This window comes from Jaculus jaculus, chromosome 14 (genome assembly GCF_020740685.1).
Source record: "Jaculus jaculus isolate mJacJac1 chromosome 14, mJacJac1.mat.Y.cur, whole genome shotgun sequence".
Classification (NCBI taxonomy): Eukaryota; Metazoa; Chordata; class Mammalia; order Rodentia; family Dipodidae; genus Jaculus; species Jaculus jaculus.
Genome location: NC_059115.1, coordinates 57,410,975 through 57,424,828, shown reverse-complemented (window position 1 = coordinate 57,424,828; position 13,854 = coordinate 57,410,975).

The window sequence follows — 13,854 nt, the reverse complement described above, 5'->3', positions numbered from 1 at the left end:
CTACCTCTGCCTCCCGAGTGCTAGGATTAAAGGCGTGCGCCACCACACCTGGCAGCAGCCCATCTTTTTATACAGTGTGGGACCCCAGTCCTTGGGATGGTACCACTCACCTTTAAGGTGGTGGGTCTTCCCTCCTCAATTAACCGAACCTAACCTCTCACGGGCATGTCCAGAGGCTAGTTTCCCAGGTGATCCTAGGTCTTGTCAGATTGACAATCAGCAAAAGCCATGACAGTGGGGCTCTCTGCAAGATTTTCCTGTGAGACTGGAGCAAAGCTGCTTCCGAGGTGCCCTGGGACCCAAGATGACCAGCTCTGGTAAGGCTGGGCTGCCGGTGAAGAAAGCGGCCATCCTCCCTCATGATGTGGATTCCCACCACGTTCTTAGGACTCGGCAAGGGGGGGCCCTTGGAGAAAAGACCAGCTTGAGGATCTTTGCTACGCTAGCCTGCGTCTGTCAACCATTAACTAAATCAAGAGCTGAAATATGGAGATAATCTCTTCTCTTCTCTTTGACTCCATCAGCAATGCTGCCTACTGTGGAAGTCTGGCCTACCTGACAAACTCTCAGGACCTCCCAGATGTGCATTTGGAGAGGGCAGTGTCTGAGCACCACGGCGGTCTCCTGACTGATCCCTGAGTAATGGCCAGATCCGCCCACTCCCACCTACAACGTTGCTCTCGAGCCCAGCGTTCCTTTGAATGCAGGGAGGGGTCCTTGTGCAATGCAAGGAATGGAGAAGGGCTCCATTGTAGGCAGTTAGTTTAATTAGGCAGGACCAGGTTGACCCTTAAAGAGAGGGACCTTAGAGCCGTGCATGGTGACACACGCCTTTAATCCCAGCACTCGGTAGAGGAAGGAGGATCGCTGTGAGTTCGAGGCCACCCTGAGAATATAGAGTGAATTCCAGGTCACCCTGGGCTAGAGTAAGACCCTACCTCGGGGAGGGGGGCGGGGAGAAGGGACCTTTGGACGTCATGCCTCACCTATCTTAGCTTACTCCATCTGCTTCAGTCATGGGATTTGGTGTCTAGATCTCCCTTGAGCCCAAGCCCTGCCCAGGTGGGGGTGGATTTCTCCCTCTTCCTCCTCCTCCTCCTTCTTCTTTTTAATGAGCTTTATTTCAGATACATAGAGAAAGAAGACTATGGAGAATGAGAATGGGCACACCAGGGCTTCTAGCCACTCAAATGAACTCCAGACACATGCACCACCTTGTGCATCTGGCTTTGCATGGGTCCTGGGGAACTGAACCTGGGTGCTTAGGATTTTGCAGGCAAGTGCCTTAACTGCTAAGCCATTTCTCCAGCCCTGGATTTCATCTCTAAGCCCAGGTGGATTGGCTAGGACGCCTGGGGTAGGTGTGTCCAGGTAGGCTGGCACAAATTCCAAAGCATATTTTCCATGACTCACAGAGAGATGGACTCTAATTCTCTCTCTCTCTCTCTCTCTCTCTCTTTCTCTCTCTCTCTCTCTCTCTGGCACTGTAATAGAAAGTCCTTGGGTCCTTCCACCTGTAAGCTCTCTCTAGAGCTCTCCTGCCATGGCAGCCATGCTGGGGTGGGAAGAGATACCTTTAAAAAAATAAATTTATTTATTTGAGAGAGAAAGACAGAGGGAGAGAATGGGCACTCCAGGGCCTCCAGCCACTGCACATGAACTCCAGATGCATGTACCCTCTTGTGCATCTGGCTTAAGTGGATCCTGGAAAATCAAACCAGGATCCTTTGGCTTTACAGGCAAACACCTTAACCGCTACAGCATCTCTCTAGCGCCCCCCCATTTATTTTTATTTTTATTTTTATTATCATTATTTTCTTTCTTTTTGGTTTTTCGAGGTAGGATCTTGCTCTAGCCCAGGCTGACCTGGAATTCACTATGTAGTCTCAGGGTGGCCTCGAACTCATGGCGATCCTCCTACCTCTGCCTCATAAGCACTGGGATTAAAGGCGTGCACCACCACGCCCGGCTACCTTTCATTTATTTATTTTATTGCTATCTTCACTTTTAATCTTTTGGGAAGTTCACATTTCCAAAACCCCTTTTCATGATTACCCTTGACTGGGTCTGCCAAAGGACTCTGTTCCCACAGCACTGGCAAGGAGTAGCCCAGGAGATGGGAGGCCCATGTACCCTTCTCATCTGGTCTCTTTGCAATAGCAGACACTCCCTTGCATCAGCGTCCCTCCCAGAACGAAGAGAAATACCACAAGACAGCGGCGTGGAGCGTTGAGGAAGCCAGGCAAGCAGAAACTCACATCTGCTCCCTGAGGCCAGGGCACAAGTCCAGGAATCTTAGGGCTGCCGACTGGCCACGGCTGAAAGAGGAAGAGCATATACTGGGCCTGCAGCATTCTATTTTTGCCCCCAAATGCACTCTACTTACACTTAAAAAAAGAAAATCCAACCAGCCTGGCGTGATGGCCCATGCCTGTAATCCCAGACACTCGGGAAGCAGAGGCAAGAGGATTCGAGGCCAGGCTGGACTGCATAGTGAAGCCCTGTCTTATAAAACAAAACCAAAATAACTCCTCCTCCTTAGTCCAGCAAATGTAAGTGCTCCACAGTTTTCCCTGAAGTCTATTCCATTATCCAAGCTCTAGCTGACTCTAATGCCCATCAGAATGGATGGTGGTAGGAGGTGAGGGATGTACAGGAGAGGACTGTGTCAGTCACAGGGAATTTGGAATGTCCATGGATTCAAGATCCCACCATTTCTCTCTCTCTCTCAAAACAATAGCAATCTAAGGCACTTGGAAGGAGCTATTTTGGATTTGGCTAAAAATACCATAAAATCGTCAAGTGTGACACAGATTCTTTGTGACAGCACACAGCATCATAGGAATGTGACTTTTTATTTTATTTATTTGAGAGAGAGAGAGGATGGGCACACCAGGGCCTCCAGCCACTGCAAACGAACTCCAGATGCATGTGCTCCCTTGTGCATCTGGATTACGTGGGTCCTGGAGAGTCGAACCGGGATCCTTTGGCTTTGCAGACAAGTGCCTTAACCACTAAGCCATCTCTCCAGCCCCGGGATGTGACTCTTGGTTTACGTGGAGCTCCTGCATTCAGCCCAGGGCTGTGCTTGAACATCACGAGTGTACATCGCTGGCCTCTGGTTTCTAGCGCCATCCTCATGATGAGCCTAGCTAGGGTGCTGCCATGGAAAGTACTCACAGCTGGTCATCCAAAGCCAGCGATTTTCAGAGTTGAGTCTGCCTGATGCATATTCTGTATCTTGTGGCCAGGCTTTGATGTCACCAGATTCAGAGATTCTCTACACACACACACACACACACACACACACGCGCGCCATGAAAAAAAAAAAGCAACTAACAAGCAGCTTCCAGTGATAGGCCACGATGTCTCCTCATGTTATGCTCATTTGTCTTTATTTTTATTTATTTGCAAGGACAGAAAGAGGGAGAGAGAGGATGGACACATCAGTGCCACTTGTCACTGCACTAACTCCACACACACGTGCCATGTTGTGCATCTGGCTTTATGTGGGTACTGGGGAACCAAACCCAGACGGTCTCAGGATTTGTAAGCACGTGCCTTAACTGCTGAGCCACCTCTCTAGACCTTTATTTTTCATTTTAATAAAATGTGGAGTCTGAAATTTAGAAATATTAGGAATAGAGTCTGCCTTCTACATCCCATGTGTAGTACAGAAATATAATAACCTCAGAAGCAAAGGGAAGTAAATAAGAAAGAGGAGTTTTTAAAAGGTAAGCTATGTGTTTAAAGTACACGTTCTAGGTCTGGAGAGATAGCTTAGTGGTTGAGGCACTTGCCTGCAAAGCCTAGCAGCCCAGGGTTGATTCTCTAGGACCCATGTAAAGCCAGATGCACGAGGTGGTGTATACATAATGTGTTCATATGCAGTGGCTACAGGCCCTGGTGTGCCCATTCTCTCCATCTGTCTCTCTTCTCTCTAGCTCTCTCTGCTTGCAAATAAGTAAATTTAGAAAAAAAATGAAGTAAAAGTACACGTTCTATTCCGGTAACAGACCAAAGATCAATAAATATAAGGACACAGAAATTGATTTATATGAAAAATAATGGATTTTTATGGTATCTTTTGCAATCAATTTTGACAAATTTCAGGAATATTAAGTTGAATGGAAGCCATGAATAAAATGGACTTTTTTTTTTCAATATGACATCTTGAAACCAGAATCTGGGGTTCCTCTGCCAGTGCACCAATACAGGCCAATGTGTCAGTAATTTTGGGATGTCCCTGGATTCTTGTGTTATAAATTCAAAGAATTAAAATCCACAGACCAGAGAGTAAGGTTTAAAGATCCTAAATAGATTAAGGGGAAAAAAAAGAGGAGAGAATATGAAGACGCCCTGGCCATGAGAAGGCAGGAGAGGGTTAAAAGCCCACCAAGAGACCCAAATTGGAGTCATTTATAGGTTCTCAATAGTGGCTGAGTAAACCAGTCACAAAAGCCAGGTTCAAGTTTAAACTTCCAGAAATCTTTTTTTTTTTAATTTTTTATTTATTTATTTGAGAGCGACAGACACAGAGAGAAAGACAGATAGAGGGAGAGAGAGAGAATGGGCGCGCCAGGGCTTCCAGCCTCTGCAAACGAACTCCAGACGCGTGCGCCCCCTTGTGCATCTGGCTAACATGGGACCTGGGGAACGGAGCCTCGAACCGGGGTCCTTAGGCTTCACAGGCAAGCGCTTAACCGCTAAGCCATCTCTCCAGCCCAACTTCCAGAAATCTTAATTCTAGGAAACGGGAGCTCCTTCCTATGGTGGGACTCAGGTTGAGTTTATGAAAAGACAGATCAAGGGAGCAGCTCATTGGGGTAGTAAGAGATAAAGAGAAACTGGTCCTTCTCTGACCTCTAGCAAGGTGGACACTGCAAGGGCAGGACGTTCCCTGCTTTTACTGTCAGGGGGAACCTGTTATCCTAAACTGCCTCAATCTGCTCTGTAGTTTCATTGAAAATGCTCCAAAGTAATTTCCATTAAGAAAAGTCAGAATTGTGTGTAGATAAGTGGAAAGGCTGAAGTTTGGTCTGGACAGCGGAGAACTGGTCACTCAGCAATGTGTGTGTGCACCTGGCGCTGCTGAGAGGCAACGCCTAGGTAACCAGAGTATTTTTAAAAATTATTTATTTATTTGAGAGAAAGAGAGAGAGAGGTAGAAAGAGGCAGACGCAGAAATTTATTTATTTGTTTATCTGAGAGAGATCAAGAGAGACAGATATACAGAGGTAGACACAGAGAGCCCGGGTGTGCCCGGGGCCTTCTGCCACTGCAAAGGAACTCTAGACACGTGTGCCACGTTGTGCACCCGTCTTTACATGGATGCTAGGAAATCCAACCCAGGCGGTCAGCTCATAAGCAGAGTTTTGTTAAAACATTGCTGACTTGAGATCAACCATGGTAGTAAAGGACAATAAAACAAAGCTAGTTTTTTTTTCTTTTCTTTTTTTATTTTTTAAAATTATTTATTTATTTATTTGAGAGCGACAGACACAGAGAGAAAGACAGATAAAGGGGAAGAGAGAGAGAATGGGCGCACCAGGGCTTCCAGCCTCTGCAAACGAACTCCAGATGTGTGCGCCCCCTTGTGCATCTGGCTAACGTGGGACCTGGGGAACTGAGCCTCGAACCGGGGTCCTTAGGCTTCACAGGCAAGCGCTTAACCTCTAAGCCATCTCTCCAGCCCCATCTTTCTTTCTTTTTTTTTTTTTTTTTCTTTTTAGGTAGTTTCAGTTAGAGATTGAGGCCCATTTAAGACTTTCATGCCCTCATGTGCTTTTTTATTTTAAATTGTATTTCTGGGTTTTGAACTCAGGACTTCATATTGCTACAGAAATTTGAAATGTTTTGAAAGCCACAGAGCCGACCCCAGCTCTTGGTTGGGCTTTAACTCAGGAGTTAGGGTGCCAGACAGTCACCATCACACGCAACTTCCACTGACTCAGTGGCCTACAGGTACTTTTTTTATTGATAATTTCCATAATTGTAAACAATATCCCATGGTAATTCCCTCCGTCCCCCACTTTCCCTTTTGAAACTCCACTCTCCATCATATCCCCTCTCCCTCTCTATCAGTCTCTCTTTCATTTTGATATCATGATCTTTTCCTCCTCTTATGATGGTCTTGTATAGGTAGTGTCAGGCACTGCGAGGTCATGGATATCCAGGCCATTTTGTGTCTGGAGGGAGCACGTTGTAAAGAGTCCTACCCTTCCTTTGGCTCTTACATTCTTTCCACCACCTCTTCTGCAATGGACCCTGAGCCATGGAAGGTACAATTGAGATTTTTCAGTGCTGACCACTCCTCTGTCACTTCTCAGTACCATGGTGCCTTCTGAGTCATCCCAAGGTCACTGCCATCTGAAAAGAGAAGGTTCTCTACCAAAAGTGAGAGTAGCATTAATATATGGGTATGAACATTAAGAGAAGTGCTTCCTGGGCAGTTTGATGAGCATAGTATACACTTGTAGCCAGACAGCAGCAGACGTTATTCCTCTAGGGTTCATGACTACCCTTGTGGTAGGTTTTCAGTATCAGGGATGTATTCCCTCCCATGGTCAAATTAGAAGGAGGTTGGTTTCCCCCATAACAGACGTGCTGTTATTGCATCCACTGGCTCTTTTAGCCTGGCTAGCTAAATATAAGGCTTGCAGTGTCCACTGTTGGGTATCTTCACTGGTGATATCTCTCTCTCCCATTGAACTGCATGCAGTGTGGCTTTTCCTAGTTTCTTGTCTACATGCAGGAGGTTTTCAGCTCAGCTCCAGCAGGATTTCTAGTGACTGTGCAGCCCAAGTATGTGGAGTCTTCAGCAATAGGGTCTTACCATCTATTCCTGGTGGGAAACCAAGGGCAATGGCCTGTAATGTTTTGGGGGCATCGGGGACCTCCCTGGCCAGCAACTCACTGGAAGGTATCCCATCCCTGTGCAGGTTCTTTTTTAATTTTTTTTTGATTTTTTAAAAATTTTTATTAACATTTTCCATGATTATAAAAAAATATCCCATGGTAATTCCCTCCCTCCCCTTCTTTTTTAATTTTTAAACACACTCACACACACAGGATTTCCCAGATGTTCAGAGTAGTTTGTTTTTTCCTTTGCTATTTATTTATTATGAGAGAGAAGGAGGCAAAGAGAGGGAGAGAGAATTGGTGCACCAGGGCTTCCAGCCGCTGCAAACGAACTCCAGATATGTGTGCCCCTTTGTGCATCTGGCAAACGTGGGTCCTGGGGAATCAAACCTGGGTCCTTTGGTTTGCAGGCAAATGCCTTAATCGCCAAACCATCCCTCCAGCCCCATGAGCTGTATTTTTGATGGGCTTCTAGAATACACCAGGGCATTTTCCCCCTGCAAGCAATCTGCAGAGGCATGTGCCACTTTGTGCATCTGGGTTTACATAGGTACTAGGTGAACTGAACCCAGATCATCAGGCTTTGGAAGCAAGTGCCTTCAAACACCGAGCTATCTCTGCAGCCCCAAAGTCTTTGTGTTTTTTAAATTAGGTAAAATTTCCCTTGATGTTATGCTTTATTTATTTTTTATATGATTTATTTTTATTATCTTTTTTCTTTTCTTTTCTTTTTCAAAGTAGGGTCTCACTCTAGCCCAGGCTGACCTATGTAGTTTCAGGGAGGCCTCGAACTCACGGCAGTCCTCCTACCTCTGCCTCCCGAGTGCTGGGATTAAAGTCATGCACCGCCACGCCTGGCTATTTTTATTATCTTTTTTATGGAGTGTTTTATTGCTTTAGAAAGAGTTGTGACTCATCAAAATCAAGCAACACAAAAAGGCTTAAAAAAAAAAAAAACCTTTTCCCAGAGGCAATCCTGAGCCCCATTGTCAAGACAGCCATAGTTAAACATGAGAGTTTTTTGTTTTGTTCTATTTTGTTTTGGTGTAGTTTTTTTCTATTATAAAATTTTTTTGGTTTATTTTTATTTACTTATTTGAGAGTGTCAGACAGAGAAAGATGCAGAGACAGAGAGAGAGAGTGGGAACGCCAGGGCCTCCAGCCACTGCAGACGAATTCCAGATGCATGCGCCCCCTTGTGCATCTGGCTAACGTGGGACGTGGGGAACCGAGCCTCGAACCGGGGTCCTTAGGCTTCACAGGCAAGTGCATAACTGCTAAGCCATCTCTCCAGCCCTTGGTGGTTTTTTTGTTTGTTTGTTTGTTTGTTTGTTTTTTGAGGTAAGCTCTCACTCTAGCCCAGGCTGACCTGGAATCACTATGTAGTCTCAGGCTGGCCTCAAACTCACGGCATCCTCCTACCTCTGCCTCCCAAGTACTGGGATTAAAGGTGTGTGCCACCACGCCCAGTTTAAACATGAGTATATAGTCATCCTATCTTCATTCTATACAAATGAATTAGTGTATATATACACACCACACTATTTAAAAAAATGGGGTGGGGGTGGAGTGGAGAGATGGCTCAGGGGTTAAAGGCACTGATGGTCCAGCTTTGAGTCTCTGGTATTCATGTTAAGCCAGATGCACAAACGGAGCATGTTCCTGGAGTCCCTTTGCAGTGCAGGAGGGTCTTGACACGTCCATTCTCTCTCCTTCTCCCTCCCTCCCCCTCCCCTTTTGTGTGTGTGTGTGAGAGAGAGAGAGAGAGAGAGAGAGAGAGAGAGAGAGACTGTGTCTGCCTCTTTCTGTTTCTCAAATAAAAAACAAAAGTTGGATTCTATATACTGTTATAGAACTTGATTTGTTTATTTGATATCTTGTGGTCATCTTTTCTGTTCGTTTTGATTTGGGGGATTTTCTGTTTGTTTGTTTTGAGTTTAATCCTCCTGGCTCAGTCTTAGATGGCATTACAGGTGAGAACCACCATGCCCAACTCCAAGTGTCTCTTTCCATACCATCCATGCCTGCGTAGATTAGCTCTACTTTATGCTTCTTTTAAAAAATATCTTGTTTTTCTTTATTTATTTGACAGAGAGAAAGGGAGGGAGAGAGAGAAAAAAAAAATGGGCACACCAGGGCCTCTAGCCACTGCAAACAAAATCCAGACACATGTGCCCCCTGGTACATCCAGCTCACGTGGGTCCTGGGGAATCAAACCTGGGTCCTTTGGCTTTGCAGGCAAACACCTTAACCACTAAGCCATCCCTCCAGCCCAACTTTATGCTTTCTTTTAAAACTGTTTATTAACAACCTCCATACACAGAGACATTATACAATGTAGCAGACAGCTTCAGGTTCGCTGAGATGAACTTCCAGACCAGGCACAGTTATGGAGGAAGGGATTTATTGAAGCTTACAGATCCAGGGGAAGTTCCATAATGGCAGAAGAAGCTGGCCTGCTCTTATAGGACCAGGCAGAGACAGAGAAAAAGAAGCCACAAACCCAAAAGCCACACTGCACAGCACACTTCAGGAACTACAGGTAGAACTAGGCATTTTGCATATCTTTAGACTGGAATTTCAAACCCACCACCACACCTTAAGATCCACCCAGTGGACTGGAGAGATGGCTTACCTGCAAAGCCAAAGGACCTCAGTTCGATTCCCCAGTACCCACATAAGTCAGATGCACAAGGTGGCGCATGCATCTGGAGTTTGTTTGCAGTGGCTAGAAGCTCTGGCACACTCATTCTCTCTCTCTCTCATTCTTTCTCTCTTTCTGCCTCTTTCCCTCTCTCAAGTAAATACATAAGAAAAAGATCTACCCAGTGACACCTCCTCCAGCCAGGTGGCTGCAGATCCAAACTACAAACTAATAAAACACTGAATATATTGGGGGCCATCTATTCAAACTATCACATACCATAATCCCCTCCCAACTCCCTCTCTTTTGCTCCTTCCCCTATTCCTCCTCTACTGAATCCTTTCTTTTTTCCTAGTCTCTCTTCCATTTTTAAATTTTTTTGTTTATTTTTATTTATTTGAGAGCGACAGACAGAGAAAAAAAGAGACAGAGAGAGAGAGAGAGAGAGAGAGAGAGAGAATGGGTGCATTGGGGTCTCCAGCCACTGCAAATGAACTCCAGCTGCATGTGCCCCCTGTGCATCTGGCTAACGTGGGTCTTGGGGAAATCGAGCCTTGAACTGGGGTCCTTAGGCTTCACAGGCAAGTGCTTAACTGCTAAGCCATCTCTCCAGCCCCCTCGCTTCTATTTTGATGTCAATAGTTTTCCCCTCATAGGATGAGAGTCTCACGTAGGTAGTGTTGGCCACTGTGAGGTCAGGAATACCATGGCCACTTTGTGTCTGGAAGAAAATATTGCAAAGCACTTGTACCCTTCTTTTGATCTTAGATTTCTTTTTCCCACGTCTGCAATGGTCCCAGAGCCCGGGAGGGTGTGATAAAGATGTCTCACTTAGTGTTGAACACTCCACTGTCACTTCTCAGCACTTTGATGGTCACTGCCTCATCTAACAAGAGAAGTTTCTCTAATCAAAAGTGAGAATAGCATTAATATGTGGACAAAGACATAAGTATGTGGAGGGTGGTTGGGTGGCCATCAGGCATCCATTTAGCCAGACAACGATAGTTGGTCATGCTTTGTGAAGGTTTCCTATGCTATGTACCACTATTTGTTGAATCAGTTTCTTTTTTTTAATATGTTTTTATAATTTATTTTAGTGTGAGAGAGAAAGATTAGTCAGTTTCTTTTTGCTGAAAGTTTATGTTTTTCCCAAATTATGAAAAAATTCATTAAGTTGAATTATTTAAAAGAACTATAAAAATAGGGGGCATGGTGGTGCATACCTTTAATCCCAGCACTCGAGAGGCAGAGGTAGGAGAATGGCCATGAGTTTGAGGCTACCCTGAGGCTCCATAGTGAATTCCAGGTCAGCCTGGGCTAGAGTGAGACCCTACCTCGAACCCCCCCCCCAAAAAAATAGGGGGCTGGAGAGATTGCTCGGCACTTAAAGATACTTTCTTGCAAAACCTGATGGCCTGGGTTTGATTTCCCCAGTACCCATGTAAAGACAGATGCACAAAGTGACACACACATCTGGAATTTGTTTGCTCTGGTCGGGGGCCCTAGCACGCCCATACTCATTCTGCTTCTGCCTATTTCTCTTTGTTTCTATCTCTCTCTCAAATAAGCAAAATAAAATATTTAATTAAAAAAAAACTGGCAGCTGTAGTGGTGCACACCTTTAATCCCAGCAGTTGGGAAGTAGAGGTAGGAGGAATTCCATAAGCTCAATGCTACCCTGAGACTACATAGTGAATTTCAGATCAGCCTGAGCTAGAGTGAGACCCTGCCTCAAAAAAACAAAAGCAAGGGGCTGGAGAGATGGCTTAGTGGTTGAGGCATTTGCCTGCGAAGCCAAAGGATCCTGGTTCAACTCTCCAGGACCCATGTAAGCCAGGTGCACAGGGGGTCCCTGGTGTCCCCATTCTCTCCCCCCTTCCTCTTTCTCTCTCAAATAAATAAATAATATATACATATATATTTTAAAAACATTAAAATAAAAGCAAGGGCTGGAGAGATGGCCTAGCGGTTAAGCGCTCGCCTGTGAAGCCTATGGACCCCGGTTCGAGGCTCGGTTCCCCAGGTCCCACGTTAGCCAGATGCACAAGGGGGCGCACGCGTCTGGAGTTCATTTGCAAAGGCTGGAAGCCCTGGCGCGCCCATTCTCTCTCTCTCCCTCCATCTGTCTTTCTCTCTGTCTGTCACTCTCAAAATAAATAAATGAAAATGAACAAAAAAAAAAAAAAAACCATTTCTTCTAAAAAAATAAATAAATAAAAACAAAACAGAAAACAGCAGCCAGGCATGGTGGCGCATTCCTTTAAAAACAAAAGTCAGATAGCGGTAATTTCGTGAGATTCATAGTATACATTTATATTTCTGTAGAATGTATCTTAGAGAGAGGGGCTGTGTGTGTATGTTTAGTGTGCAGAAGTGTGCACATGTGTGCGAGAGCACATGGGTGTGGGGATGGTGAACGAACACGCATGTATGTGTGAAGGCCAGAGATTAACATCTGGTGTGGTTCTTGATCCCGCTGCCCTTTATTTCCTGAGGAAGGGCCTTTCACATGAGTCTCGTAGAGCTTGCTGATACAGCTCATCTAGCTAGCCAGTTTGCCAGGGGAGTCCCTGCGCCTTCCTCCCTTGCACTGGGCTTGTGGGCGGCTGTCACGCCCCCACATTTACTTGGGTACTTCTTGAAGTGTGATTGATGCACCAAAGGATAGATGCGGTTTTTTTGGGGGGGGGAGTTCAGGGGAGGGTCTCCCTTTAGCCCAGGCTGACCTGGAATTCACTCTGTAATGCCAGGCTGGCCTCGAACTCACAGCGATCCTCCCACCTTTGCCTTCCGAGTGCTGAGATTAAAGGCGGATGCCACCATGCCCAGTGACGCCTTTTTTTTTTAATCTTGGCTACCACTACTTTACTCACCTATAGGATACCCCAGTTTATACTATAGTTTACACTCACCCCACCAGGATCTTGACAATAATAAAAGCTTTCAATCTTTTTTATTTCTACTAGAAAATGATCCCTTGGAGTTTAGATTTGCTTTCTTTCATTTTCAGCGAAGGTTGAACATTCTTCTCTATGCATATTGTGCCCATGACACTTCCCCACAACTCACCAGGTTCTACATGCACAGAAAAAAATAATCAAGCCTGTAGAAAGCCCTCCTTTCAGGAAGCTGAAATAGATTGTTTTCCTGCTTAAAATTTCTCTTTGTGTGTGTTTACTAGAAACACAGATGTGAACCGATTTTTTTTTTTTTTTTGCCCAGAGTGAACTGCTTTGACCACAGTCTTCTGTCTTCTGAATTTGAATGGCTTGGAAAACGTGTTGGACTCTACAACTGGGGAGAAGCATGCCTTGGGGCTGTCCTAGAGGCCATGACCACCTGGCAGCCAGCAGGGGGCCTCGCAAGAACCAAGGGGCCTCTTGGCCCGCCTCCATCTTCTCATCCTAATAAACAAGCCCGATTTTTCTTCCCCAGCACCGAGATTGCAGGCTTCTGCTTAGGCAGACTAATTTACTGAATTAAAGTCGTTTTGGCTTCCACCACAGTAATTAGTATGCAAATTACCGGTATATTACCTGCCGAGTCATAAATTACGGTGACAAACTTAATATTCACAGATTCAACACACTGGTGTGGATAATCTTTCTATTTTTTTTTTTTTCCAGCAGCTGTAGACCAGTGTGATTCATCATCTTACTGAACCGTTACACATTAAATCAACAGCTGAAAAATTAAGCATTTTTCAAAGCATTTTGCTATGCATTTATTTCTTTCAGCAAGCAATAAAGCTGAACATTAAATATGTGATGCGTCTACATGTCCTAAATGGCTAGTGAATACATTTAAGCCTAAAATAGTTCCTTTTGCAAATTAAAAAAAAACACGACACAACAAAGGAAAATCTATACAATGACACAACCTATTGAGTCTTCGTCGACATCATTAGAACCAAATGTTTTCTAGTTCAGCTCCCACAGGCGAGAAAAATCACTAATCCCAACGAGCAGTGAAAGCTAGTGTAGCTTGGTGTATGGAAAACAGCTGGTCGGTGGACGCCAACCTTCCCGAACTGTCTGTCATCAGGGTATTTAGCGCAAGGCATTTGACATTGGACCTTAACTCCTTAAATTAGTTTCTTCTAACTCCCCCCACACACACACCAATTTTGAATGAGTGAAATATTGAGGTTTTTCTTTTTTTTAATTATTTATTTATTTATTTATTTATTTATTTGAGAGCGACAGACAGAGAGAAAGACAGATAAAGGGAGAGAGAGAGAATGGGCGCGCCAGGGCTTCCAGCCTCTGCAAACGAACACCAGACGCGTGCGCCCCCTTGTGCATCTGGCTAACGTGGATCCTGGGGAACCGAGCCTCGAACCGGGGTCC